This window comes from Lactuca serriola, chromosome 4 (assembly GCF_051521515.1).
Source record: "Lactuca serriola cultivar US96UC23 chromosome 4, Lser_US96UC23_V15, whole genome shotgun sequence".
Lineage (NCBI taxonomy): Eukaryota > Viridiplantae > Streptophyta > Magnoliopsida > Asterales > Asteraceae > Lactuca > Lactuca serriola.
The window spans coordinates 41,102,599-41,114,079 of NC_136411.1; the positions used below are offsets into that span (position 1 = coordinate 41,102,599).

The window sequence follows — 11,481 nt, forward strand, 5'->3', positions numbered from 1 at the left end:
ACTTTTCTTCGTCTTCTTGCTCCCTTGATACTTATTTTTCAAAGTATCCTAAATTTTTTAGCAGATTTGCAACCACGAACATAGTTGTATACTACCGGTGGAAAAGCACCGCATAGTTCTCTCAAACATCGTTTATCATTTGCTTTGTATTTTTCAGTTTGAGCAGTAACATCTGCAGATGAACCAACATTTATGATTTCACCAAGCATCGAATGACGAAAGTTTCCACTCTTGACACATAGCCATAGATCTTCATTGATCCCAATCAGATAATCTTCCATCCTATCAGTCCATTGATCATAGTACCCAGGAATCCACATAGGAATTTTGGTTGAAGAACCAAGAAGATGAGAAAATCCATTCATCGTGTTTATATTGAAGTTCGTCATTGTTGTACGGACTTGAAAAATGAAAAGCTTCAAAAATTGGAATCTGAGGAATGAATCTTTCAGAAATCAAACACAAAACACTCGATTTAACAAACTAAAAGCAGAATCGAATCAATACAGATGATCTGAAAAGATTTTCAGAATCAAAAGTGCAGAATATTTTGAATCTGAAAAGAGATTCAAAAACTTTTTAGAACTTGAGAAAATGTAAAATCAACTGTAAGAATCCTGCTCTGATACCAAATGTAGTTTGTATTGATCGAGTAAACGAAATGAAATCAGAGTTTGAATTGAATTTAGAACACAAGAAGTAAATATAATGTGGATGGCTCAATTATACTTATGAAAGATACAAGAGAGTTGTTAGATTAAGAACATCAAGTGCCAAAAGTTATCTACCCCTAGTACCTATCCCTATTTATAGGAATGACAGAAGTAAGCAAAAAGTACATAAGGGCTAAATCTAATACGCTTCGACATAAAAAAGTTCCCTTATGAAATACATACAATGAACACTGCATTACATACTTTGAATCATATCAAGCTACAATAGACTTTGACACATCACAACAACTATTCGAACCCAACAGTATAAAAAGTTGCGATTTTAAATTTGTAATATAAAAAAATAGACATCTCAAGATATTTTTTATGTACTTTTAAGGTTTCTAGGGCTTTTTTTATTTTATGCATTTTCCATTGAACCCATATATATATATATATATATATATATATATATATATATATATATATATATATATATATATATATATATATATATACACACACACACTAGGTTATAACCCGTGGGCACCACGGGTGAAATTGGTAAAAATAATTTTAATTAAATTAAAAGGTAATTATTGAGAATGATCGTAAAAATAATAAATATAGATGTGTTGTGGGTAAGTTCATACTGATTTAATGGTTGGTTGAAACTATATTCCTTATCTAAAATTAACAATTTTAATCCGATTTTACTTTAAACTATGGATAAAACAACATATAACTACCTACGTGTAAATACATGATCCTTGAGAAACAAACATATTATAACATAAAGTAACAAAATTACGGTACCAACTAAAATGAAGAACATATGCAGTACGTATACATTGAGACAACGATGCGTTATAGTCTTTCTTGAATTTTCTATTATTCAAATATAAGTTTTTATTTTTTCAACTCTTTGTAGTGTCCGTGACATCCCTTTTCTTGTTTGATAAATAATGAAAAAGAATATATTAAAGTTAAAAATAAAATTAATAGTCTCAAAGTAACGGTTACGGAAGATTGGTAGCTCTTGTAATTCGAATACGCTTCAATTCACAAATTGAATAATAACGAAATAACAAATAAATTATAGCTATAAATCATTGTGAGTAGTCAATTATTTCGAAACAAATATTAATTTACATATTTATATTATTTGTCTTTTTATAATGTATGATTATGCAAAATATTTAATATGGTTTGACAATATTTGTATTGTTGTTTAGGAATAAATTTAAACATGTTCATATATTTATAAATTGAATTCACTTATAACCATAATATATAAAATGATGTTTTTCTTTTTATATGAAATTTTAAATTAGAGTGATCGACACAGAGTAGCTACCAACAACCCAATTTCTTGCATTAACCCTACACCCCAAATGTCTATGCAGAGACCGCATTACTTTAATCCTGAGCCGAATTCACTTGTCCGGCACACAACATACCATCGCTTGTTCTCTATTTTTCAAAGAAAACTCAATCTCCGCCTCCATCGATTAAAAATCAGATGCAGGTAAATTAAACGGATTCTATTTCAAACATCTTAGATTAAACACCTTTTGTTGGTTTCGATTACAAATCAGAACCAAGGTAGTGAAATTTGAAGTGTTAATCCAACTACGATGCTAAGATTCAACACATATCTCCATCTATTGTTCATATTTCTTCATTATTGTAAGAAAATTTGAATATTTACATATAATCACTTACATGTTCAATATGCAATATGCAGGAATATTTCTGTTTGAAAATGATAGCCTAAAGACGTTCTCCGGAAAACGGAAATGAAGACCGGTATATTTGAAAAGATCAGGTACTTTGAAAATTTTCATCGAAAATAACTCTTCAATTTTGAAAATCGAAAATGCTAAAAATTAGGAGATTATTGTTGGTCGTATATATTCAAAACTAAAAATAAATTTATTTTAATGATTTATCTTCCATATTTTGTGAATACAAGCTTAATCTACAAAGAAATTTAGCTTAAATTCAACTTAAACTATAAACAAATATGACAAAATTGGAGATTAAATTGAAATACAAAAAAGAAAAAGTATTCAACATGTATGGTATTGAAAAACATGTGTAGTGTAAAATCATTTCTGTAGTTTTTTAGTTGATTTGGTTAACATATGAGTATTGTGTTTTTGACGGTTTAATCCAAAGAATTAATGGTTTTATTAGGAGGGATGTGGTTTTGATTAACAATATGTTGTTTTTGCATGTTCAAGAGCAAATACTACTGTTATCATTATAATATTACTTCTAACATATCTTATATTGGAAGAGTATGATACCTGTTATGTTGGGGAAAGGAGAGCTTAAAGGAAGGATGTTGATGAGATAGTTTGTCTATTTTATGGTTTTTGGGTAAGTTGTATGTTGTTACCCCTTATTACTTTCTTCTGTTCCATAATTGGTTGTTGGGGTATATGTGATAGTGAGAGAAGGATCATAAGATGTCGTGAGAAAAACCTATAGAAATCATTCATAAATAGTGAATTAATACAAAAACAAAAATGACTTATTTTGCAACAAAAAAATATATTAAGGACTAAATATGTACAAAAATATTAAGGACTAAATGTGTACAAAGTGAGAAATATATTACCCTATTAAGTCATTTTTACCGGCTAACCTGGAGTAGCCGGTCATAAGAACTAAATGTATACAGTTTAACAAGTTGAAGAGCTAAATGTGGACGAAAAAAAAAAACTCAGTGACTAAATGTGTACAAATCGAAAAATATATTACCCTTTTAAGTCATTATCCCCACAAAATATTATTAGTGTTTCTTGGTTTATTCTTTCTCGACATTGGTACATTTTAAAAAATAAAAAAATTTAAAAATACAATTCTACATTAGAAAAATAAGAGTACAACATTATAAATATAATATTTCTGTTTTTTTGGTTTTAAAAATGTATTATTTGAGAAAATTATATATATATATATATATATATATATATATATATATATATATATATATATATATATATATATATATAGGTTGAGGTTCTATGGAAAACAAAAAACCCTAAAAAACCCCTAAAAATCATAAAAATACATAAAAAAAATACTTAGATCTCACAAAACTTTTTTTTTGAATTTTTTTATGAAAAAATCGCATATTTTTAAATAAATTCGCTAATTTTTTTTTGAAAAAAAAATATATTTTTTTTAAAATTGATTTTTTATTTTGAAAAAAAATATATTTTTTTAAAATTGATTTTTTATTTTTTTTTCAGCGAATTTATTAAAAAACCTGCGATTTTTTTTATAAAAAAATTAAAAAAAAGTTTTGTAATCTCTAAGTATTTTTTATGCATTTTTATGATTTTTAGGGTTTTTTGTTTTCCAAATAACCCTTCCATATATATATATATATATATATATATATATATATATATATATATATATATATATATATATATATATATATATATATATATATATATCAAGTTAGGAATAGTGAAGTATGTGTTTTTTTTTGGCAGAAATCGTCATTGGTTTATACTGATGTCTTATATTTTGGCTTAGTTTGTCTTCGCAGGAACTGATCTTTTCTACAAAGTTTATGTACACGTGTTTCTCAACGAATTTGTTCACCGTTTTCGTATTGGATTGTTGTAATTTGATCGTCACCGACTCACCTACTTCCTTCCTTTTATCTCTAGATTAAAGGTACGTAATATATTTTCCTATTTCTTTAAAAAGTTCCAGAAAAGTAGTTAATCGGTTTCATGTAAGTTGTGACAAAGAATATCAAAATCTATATGAATACATATATTTGATACAGGAACAAAGATCGAAAAAAAATATAAAAAAAACAAAAGAAGGTACTGACCTTCTAGTGCACAACAATAAAGGTTTGAAGTAGAGAATAATGATGGAAGTGATAAACAATAAGAATGATGTTGTAGGAGAAAGTTTGAAGAAAAGCAACGATCGAAAATAAATGTAAGCCGCAAATTCAATGATGAATTGTATATGTATGTGATAATTTGAATCTGATTTTTTAGTATGGTTTCCTAATAAAATGGATTTTATATTAATGGCTTGCTAATATAAACGGATTTATATTAATGGTTGATATTTAATGCCTTAATTGAAATGATTTTCAGTAATATGTTTTTAAAGTTGACTATTTTCAAACCTTTATAACCAAAAATTCAAGATTTAAAATATGAAATTTTTTTAATTAAAATTAAATACATTCTATTTCAATGGATTTAAGCTAATTTTGTTTGACAATTGAAAAACTTTTATTGGAATTAAATACATTCCATTTGGAAAAGTAGATGTCACCAATTTGATCTAATGGTGGAAAACATAAGATTGAAATACAATCACTGACCCAGATTGTTTCAGATGATATCATAAGATTTTTTTTAATATATATTAAAGATAACATAATTATTGATATGCTTATTTAATGAGTTTTTTTAAAAAGAAAAAACTAATCAGATTTGAATTTTGAAGCCAAAAACTATAAATAATGGAATTAAATGATGAACAATATTAATTAGGGCTAATGATGACATAGATCGTCAAAAGATGTCTTGAAGGAGATGCTTGCTTCAGTTTGTAGGGATTTGTGTGAAGCCGAAACAGAGGTGTGATAATTGGAGATGAAAGGAAGAGACAATACGCAAATTCTAAGAATACATGAGCAAAAATGAACCACCTTATGGTGCTACATTCTGTTATAAAACACACAAAGCATCAATTGAAGCACAACCATTAACATGAGGAAGAAGAGGATTAGGGAATTCTAGTTTAAGAGAAAAAATAGAGGAGAAAGATGGGGGCGGCTATTCATGTTTTTGGCTAGATTTATGGAGAAACCGATGTCTCATATATAAATACAATGATATGCTTCAATTAATAATATAATTACTAATTTTAAAGATTCTATAATTAAATGTAATTGTGCCCGAATTGTGAAATATATTTTAGAAAGTATGAATAGATTCTGTAATTAAATATGAATAGATTCTATAATTAAAGATCTATAATTTAATGTAATTATGTTTGAAATGTAATTGGTAAATTTAAAGATTCTATAATTAAACGTTTGAATTCTATTTGGAGAAGATGATGTCATCAATTTGATCTAAGGGTGGAAATCATATTTAATTCTAATAAATGCTTTCCAATCATCAATGTTGAAATTGAATGTATTTAATTTCAATAAAAGTTTTCCATATTTTACATCTTGAATTTTCAGTTATGAAGATTTTAATATGGTCAATTTTAAAAACATATTACTAACAAATCATTTCAATCAAGGGCTTAATATCAGCCATTAATATAAATCCGTTTATATTAGTAAACCATTAATATAAAATCTTTTTTATTAGGAAATCATTAATACCGAAAAATCATATTCAAATTATCACATACATATACGATTCATCATTGAATCCGCGACTCACATTTATTTTCAATCGTTTCTTTTCTTCAAACCTTCTCCTACAACATCGTTAATATTGCTTATAACTTTCATCATCATTCTCTGCTATAAACTTTCGCTCTTGTGCGCTAGAAGGTCATTACCTTCTTTCGCTTTTTATATTTTTTCAATTATTTTTTGTTCTTATATCAAATGTATTTATTCATATATTTCGATTTTCTTTGTCACAAATTATATGAAATCAATTAACTACTTTTCTAAAACTTTTCAAATAAACATGAAAAGATATTAGGTACCTTTTAACAAAACAAAAATTAACTATCTTGGGAACTAACATTAATTACGAAAATGTTACTTTTATATATTAGAGGTGATTATGATTTTTTTTTTAAATTTTATGTCATAAGAATCCGGTTAATTTTGGCATGACTTTAAAATATCATTGAAATTATTATATTTTTGTATATCATATCAACCTACTTTTTTATCTTTGTATAGTAACAATAAAATTTATTAATTTACACAACAAATATAGATATTTCAAATTTTGTAATATTATTATACCTTACAAAATACAGCTCCCTCCAAAATAAATTTTCGCCAGTAATTTCATCCATAATTTCAACAAATTTAAATTTGTATTTTCTTTATATAATTTTTTTTAATGATCCTGATTTTTTTTCTCCAAAAATATATCAAACATTTACGTCTTAGATAATGCTGACCTATTATAATTATTATTTTCCAAAAGTATATCCGTTTAATGAGGAATTTGATATAATAAAGGAAGTGAATGTTAATTAAAATGAGATATATATTCCATAATTATTACATGAGTTTATTAAAAAATTAATATCAATGTGTAAACATTAAGCATTTTTAAAGTGAAATTTCAGAATACATACAAACGATGATGTTGTACAATGAAATATAAAATTGAATAGACTTAAAAAAAACACTATTAAAGCAGTCAATCTTGAAAATAGCATAGTTATGAAAAATTATAAAGTAAGATAAAAATTATAAGATATTAGGAGATTTGTGAAAAGTACATTTAGTAAAAGCGTTACGGTTATTAGAAAAAATAAGACCGTTAAGATTAGTAAAAATACAATATATAAACTAAATTATCACAATAGTAATGAAATCTCATTATTTGATATTTCATATAATTGAAAGATATATCAAATTACATTGATGATATACTAAGATTATTCAAAGTTGCGCCAAAACTAATGCAAAGTTCTTGCGAACACCAAATAAATAAGAACAAACATAAAAGCTAGCATTTATATCTGTAATCAATTTAAAATAAACCAATCATGATTTAGAAAAGAATCTCCATTGATGATATACTAAAATTAAATTTATATAACATTTAACATTTTATAAATTATATTACATAACTTTATTTGAATAAATGAAATAGTTGTCAATATTTAATGCAATAGAAAAAACGATATATTGGTTGTCAATATATATATTTAAATTATGTAACATTATTATGCAATGAACGTCTAATTAAAATGCTTATAAATATATAAATATCATAACTATATGACACGAGGAAAGTCGTTCAACTAATAAAACAAAAAATAATGTCTACAAAGAGATCTTTCAATGATTATATATATATTTATCGTTTTCAATGTATTATCTACACATTTCAATAATACCAATAACCATATATTTTTTTATAATCATTATACAATATCTATAAACGATTATATGTTTTTTTATACGTTTCCCGCATTTAACGCGGGCTATAATCTAATATATATATATATATATATATATATATATATATATATATATATATATATATATATATATATATATATATATATATATATATATATATATATATATATATCAAGTTAGGAATAGTGAAGTATGTGTTTTTTTTTTTTTTTTGGCAGAAATCGTCATTGGTTTATACTGATGTCTTATATTTTGGCTTAGTTTGTCTTCGCAGGAACTGATCTTTTCTACAAAGTTTATGTACACGTGTTTCTCAACGAATTTGTTCACCGTTTTCGTATTGGATTGTTGTAATTCGATCGTCACCGACTCACCTACTTCCTTCCTTTTATCTCTTATCTCCACCCGATTTCTTCACTTCTGCATCTTATGAAGAATTTCTCCTCTCACCTACCTCCCCTCTCCCCTTCTGTTGAGCATGGTGTAGAAGATGACCAACTGGAAGAGGGAGACATTGTCGGTGGCAGTGCGGATATCCGGTCGACCATTGTTGGACGTTTTGCTTCGACACTCCCTTTGATAAGTACAAGCAAGTCCCTTGATGAGTTCTGGAGGTATCGTTTTATATCTTCTTCACGTTTCTAGGGTTTACGTTATTCGAATTTCAAAGATATTCAACATGTTTCTATATTTTCATTCATGATCCGGTTGATGCTTATTCAATGTTTGGAAATTGTGAGAAGGCAAAAGAAGCAAAGGATCCTACAAAAGGGATCGAATACCATGTCAACTTGTTCCTTTCATTGGTTTCTCACAATTGATCAGATATGGATGTATTTATTCCGAATTTGTTTCTAATTCGAGTGGCTTACAAATCATACAATCGGCTCACATAAACTAAAATTCCTCATAAAATTTTATTGATCTTAAACTTTGGTTATGATTTATTTCATGAAGGTGAGGGAATCAACACGATACTTCATGATGGTGGTTAAAAGAAACATCATCAGGGGATGCAACCTTGATTATAATGGTACTTCCTCTATCTTTCTCTCTTTCATTTCTTTGTGTTATCAGATGCACATACCTAAATCTCTTTGCCTCTTTTGTTTATATTTTACTGCCACAAAAGGAGACAACAACTTATTTTAATAAAAAACGATTCCTATGGATTGATGAGGTAAATTAACTAGAGTTATTTTGCTCGCCCACCAACTGTTTGTTAAAATGCTTAGAATCCAACACTAAAAATTTCGCTAGCCACTTACCATCGAGTGTTCATTAATACCAGGATTTTCCATAGGATTGCTACTTAACACCAACTGATGACCATTACCAACGATGCTCTATTTTAACAACGAATACATGGAGTTCAGATTCTCTTGGTTTCGATTTGAAGGTAATCTTTGTTGAACGTTTTTTATAGCAACTTTTGTTCCACATTTTGTTCATTTTTTTTGTCAGGAATCTGTAGCGGAGAATGTGAAACCCTATCAACAAGGAAGTAAGCTATGTGTCAGAATGTGAAACGCTATCAACAAGGAAGTAAGCTATGTGCTTGATTTTCGAGAGGACAATTGGGTTTCTAAAAGGTACGCCTTTAATCCTTTATCCTTCGTTGGTTTGTAAGTTATATAGTATATATTAATTAAGAAGCACATGGTTTATGGGCGATGAGCTCTATATATGGTTATATGGCATAGAATTATTTTGATTATCAATCAACTTATTATTATAACATAATGTGCAGACCTGATGGATTTGTTTTCAGGTCTGCATGATGCTTATTTATGAACTCCACAAGTACAAGTAAATTTCCAAGAACAAGATGTCTATTGTTTTCCTTTTTTTTGTTGAGTCATGTGAATGACGTCATGTTTTTTGTTTCAAACCCTTGAACTCCTCAAAATTTTATGCAAATTTACAAAAGTAAAGTTTTTGCATTTACATTTTATGTATGCCAAATACTTTGAGAGATAGAAGGTGATATAGGAACTTGGGAAGAAGCTTTGGATAAATTTACATGTAGTGAGATTAATGCATCAGGTGGTGGTGGTGGTGGTGTTTCACTTACCTTTTGTTTATTACATCCATTTCATTGTATTGTAATATATTGTCAATGTGTTATTCATAATTTTTTTGTAATTGTAGGTGTATATTATAAGGTGAACGTTATGAAGAGTCTGAAAGTGATTTCAATGGTAATTCACTATTCTTTCTTTATTTTCATTATTTTATCCCCATCATCACTAATAATAGATACTATTCCACATGAACAATTGGAATCTTACCCAAATTAGTCACAGAAAATGTGAAAATGATGATCTTTCTTTACATTATCATATGACAAACTTAAATGCCACTAAACCACGATCTAAATTGGTTTCGTTTTAAATTTTCACGATAGGTTTTCAGATGGGTATTTAGATACAATTCTTAATGCTAAAATTAACATATTTTCATTGCCATTGTTCATCATTTCCCTTTTGGAATATAATTCTTGGTTATATGTTAATGTTTACGGTTTATTTAAAAATCAGTTTCAAGATCAGTCCACACCCGAAAATGTTCAACTTGGTCATCTTTTTAGAAAGCTAACAGAAAAGTGAAGCTATGTTAATATGTTTAGGGTTTATTTAAAAATCAGTTTCATGTGGTACAAACCTCCATTGGTGACACAAGATTAATTGGAAGGCTCTACATTGGTAAACACTTTTAGAAGCTTCCATGACCTTCCCCTTTGATTTTAAACATTGATTCTTGATTATTTTTTGTTGGCAATAAAACGGCCTTTCTCCACTGAGTCAGGAGCTCTCCTCCACCACTAATTGGGGAGGAACGTTAAGGAGAGTAAATCGATGATCTCTCAAACAATTCTGCTATAACTTACATTCATCATTCCTTTCTTGGATTTTTATTACTTTTGTTGATTTCACTTAGGGCATGTTTGTTTTGTGGATTTTGGTGGAAATTGAAACAAATCCGAGAGTCTATTTTGATGTTCTTTTGTGCTTAGTAGTTCAATTGCAGTTCCGTATCTGTTCATATATTTGTGAAAAATAAAGAGATTTTTAAATATCACCCAAAATTCCACAAAAAACAATGTAGTTTGGATTCCACCTAAGAATAATGTCTTTTTTTCTGATTTTTTTAGAGGGTCAAGGGGATGCTTCATGATGGTGGTCAAAGGAAACCGAGGGAGATGCAATGATGATTATAATGGGCCAATGACCAAAAATAATGCAATAAGGAGTTATAAACTTGAGAGTTTGGAAACAAATTTGCCCCTATAGGCCTATATATGGATGATGCAGATACACATAAGTGAAGCTAAAATAATCACTGGATTGAAAATTCTAAAGGGTTCCTAATGACTCATAAATTTCTATTACTTGTATTTTGTTTCAATATCAGTTACCATGCTCGGTACATTTATAATAATTATAACCACTATTATAAATTTAGAATTGATACATTCATACAGGTGATATGATAGCTTGCAAACTGACTGATGTATTTGTAGATAGGGTTTTATCCTTAGCTTTGTTAAATGGAACTGGTCTAGGCTATGAATCTTTCCCCAAGTTAGAAACATTACCGGAGCTAATGTCACAAGAACTTGGTTTGAACTCCATTTGACCGATTTTGACATTTTTTTACAGAGATAATAACAGCATAACAACAGGCCTTCAATTA

The 11,481-nt window shown here is 27.7% G+C and overlaps 1 long non-coding RNA gene across 1 annotated transcript; it reads left to right on the forward strand.

Moving 5' to 3' along the window:
• Positions 1-8,022: 8,022 nt before the first annotated feature.
• On the forward strand, positions 8,023-11,481 carry LOC145101375 (uncharacterized). The gene is made up of 6 exons (XR_013705638.1): positions 8,023-8,399; positions 8,743-8,818; positions 9,077-9,184; positions 9,250-9,377; positions 9,937-9,986; positions 10,940-11,481. It is a non-coding gene; the product is annotated as an uncharacterized LOC145101375 (long non-coding RNA).